The sequence below is a fragment of the Condylura cristata genome, unplaced genomic scaffold (genome assembly GCF_000260355.1).
Source record: "Condylura cristata isolate star-nosed mole 26May11 unplaced genomic scaffold, ConCri1.0 scaffold00050, whole genome shotgun sequence".
NCBI lineage: Eukaryota > Metazoa > Chordata > Mammalia > Eulipotyphla > Talpidae > Condylura > Condylura cristata.
In genome coordinates, this window is record NW_004567151.1 from 493,829 (window position 1) to 496,694 (window position 2,866).

General features: G+C 62.1%; 1 protein-coding gene across 1 annotated transcript in view; it reads left to right on the forward strand.

The window, feature by feature from the left end:
• Positions 1 to 2,866, forward strand: part of PTPN14 (protein tyrosine phosphatase, non-receptor type 14) — a 71,808-nt gene that overhangs the window by 1,159 nt on the left and 67,783 nt on the right. The gene's annotated exons all lie outside the window — the stretch shown is intronic.

Sequence of the window (2,866 nt, forward strand, 5' to 3'; positions counted from 1 at the left end):
GGCGTCCGGGAGAGGGCGTCCCGGCAGGGAGGGCGTCCAGGAGAGGGCGTCCCGGCAGGGAGGGCATCCGGGAGAGAGGGCATCCTGGCAGGGAGGGCGTCCGGGAGAGAGGGCGTCCCGGCAGGGAGGGTGTCCGGGAGGGAGGGCGTCCGGGAGAGGGCGTCCAGGAGAGGGCGTCCCGGCAGGGAGGGCGTCCCGGCAGGGAGGGCGTCCGGGAGAGAGGGCGTCCTGGCAGGGAGGGCGTCCGGGAGAGAGGGCGTCCTGGCAGGGAGGGCGTCCTGGCAGGGAGGGCGTCCGGGAGAGAGGGCATCCCAGCAGGGCGGGCGTCTGGGAGAGATGGCGTCCCGGCAGGGAGGGTGTCCTGGCAGGGAGGGTGTCCTGGCAGGGCAGGCGTCCGGGAGAGAGGGCGTCCCGGCAGGGAGGGCGTCCGGGAGAGGGCGTCCCGGCAGGGAGGGCGTCCGGCAGGGCGGGCGTTCTGGCAGTGAGGTCAGTCCGGCAGGAACGTCAGTCCGGTCGGGAGGTCAGTCTGGCAGGGCGGGCGTCCGGCAGGGAGGTCAGTCTCCAGGGAGGGTGCCCCGGCAGGGAGGTCGGTCCGGCAGGGAGGGCGTCCGGCAGGCCTGCTGTCTCCCCCTTCAGGCCTGTCCGCCTGACCCCGCGGACCCCTTGCTACCCTGCTGGGCGTGCTGGGCCACACTTAAGCTGGCTTGGAACTGGGGCCTCCCTCTGCTTCCAGCAGGCCAGGTGGCCTGGGGGGGGGGATGGAAATGAGAGTCTCGCCCCGTCATTTTCTCTTTGAGTGAGCGGGAGGGAAGCTGGGCTTTCGCGCCCAGCACGGTGAGCGCCCACGCCGGATGCGTGGATGCTGGCTCGCAGCTGCTGTTATTTCTGTTTGTTTACTTCTGCATGTTCCTCCTTGGAGAGGGACAGAAACAGCAAAAGCGTTTCGAGCGAGCAGAGTGGTCAGGCTGTCGGGCCAGGGGGCTTTTGTTGCTCTGAAGCTCCGACGCCAGATGGCTTTGACGCTTTGCGTGTGTGACACTGAGCCAGAGTCGCGAAGGGTGTCGGTGTGGACGGTCGCTGCTGACGGTGGGCTGTGCTGCCACTGTCCCCGGGGACTGGTGGGCGCCGCGGAGCAGCTCACGTGACCTGCGCGTGGCGTTTCTGTGCGGCCCCAGGCGCCGGGCAGAGTGAGAACAGCACCTCGGTCACTTCCACGTTGGTCGCATGTTGAGAGCTCAGGAGCTTGCAAATACCACTTTAAGCCGTCCTTAGCATGAGACACCGGGGGTGAGGACGCAGCCCTGCAAGCTGGCTTCAGCCGCCTCAGTGTGAGTTCGACCCCCGGCCAGGGAGTGACCCCCAGGGTACAGCAGACCCCTCCTGTCTCCCTGCGGCTCCCTCAGCAGTGGACTTCATCCATCTGCCTGTTCTGCTCCCTGCTCTGTCTCTGGTGAAGCCTCTCACCGCCCCGCCCCTCTGGCCGGTAGCCCAGTTCTGCATGCATAAAATAAATAAATCTTTAAAAAAGAGAGAGGGGGCCCTCCTTGGTGGTGCAACGAGTTAGAACTCAGCACTGCAAGCTAACGCAGTCACTGCAGCATGAGCTCGATCCTGGGCGCGTCACGGAGTCCCCCTTCTCTGGTCCTGTCGCCACCAGCCTAACTGCATGCACATTTGTTGGTATTTGCAGAGGAGTAAAATAACCAACGCTGATGATGAAACAGTTGGAGGCTGGAGGGCCGGGAGATTTCTGGCCTTTGGATGATGCGTCTTGTCTTTGGAGAGAAGAGAAGGTGGAACCCGCGGGCGGGCGGCATCCGGGTCTTCCTGGTTTGGTGTATTTGGAGGGAGCAGTGTCGCTGTGGAAGCGCGAGTTCCGTGGCGCTGAGCTCTGTTCCTGGGTCCCGTTACCCTGCCGTCAGCCCTCCTGCGCTCTTAGGAAGGGACCGGGCAGGCAGGGAAGGCGCTCTCCCTGGCCCCATTCCCTGCCTCAGTGTGAGTTTGTGTGCTTGTGCAGCTACTGAACTGGGGTGCAGGCCGGAGGTGCAGGGGTGGTGAGAGGACTCCCCAGAGACAGAGTGGGGAACAGCACAGGCCGACTGAAGAAGCACACTGCTGAGGGGAGCAGCGGGGATTCAGGAGGGGGCTGCCGCCCTGGAGGTCACCTCCGGGGCCGGGGATCGAACTCGCACTTGAGCGGCTGCGGCCGGCTTGCGGTGCTGTGCTCTAACCCGCTGCACCACCGGGGAGGACCGCAAGATAGTCTGAACATTCGCTTCTAGGTGAGTAAGTCTTCAGAATACGTGAGACGAGATCACGGGTTTAGTTCCGAATAGTTGCGTCTCACGCTTACAGCAAGAAAGCTGTGCTATCTGCCGCGAACCCGAAACATGAGACCCTGGAGAGCCTTTTGCCTCCTGACGGCCGGTGTGGGCGGCTGGGGACCACACAGCACTTAGCTCCAAAGAAACACAGCGGGGACTCCAGGATGCCCAGACCGTTCTTAAAGGCCTTTGCCCCGGAGCCTTTCTGTGACGGCAGAGGAGTGACTGTGACACGATAGAATCCGCACCCCAACCTGCTGCTGAAGAAATCGGCACGCTTTTCCGGGCCTGCACCCACTGGCGCATCTTTGATTAAAATGCAAACCTGCAATTCCACAGCCTACTAAAATTGGAGCTACAGTACCAGTCAGCAATTCCACGCCTAGGGAATCCACCCAAAGAACACAACATTCATGCAGAAGGATACATAAGCCCTTGTGTTTATGGCAGTGCTACTTACAACAGGTAAATCCTGGAACCGGATCAAGAAGCTGGGGTGTATATATATACACAAATATATATATATATATATGAATACACAC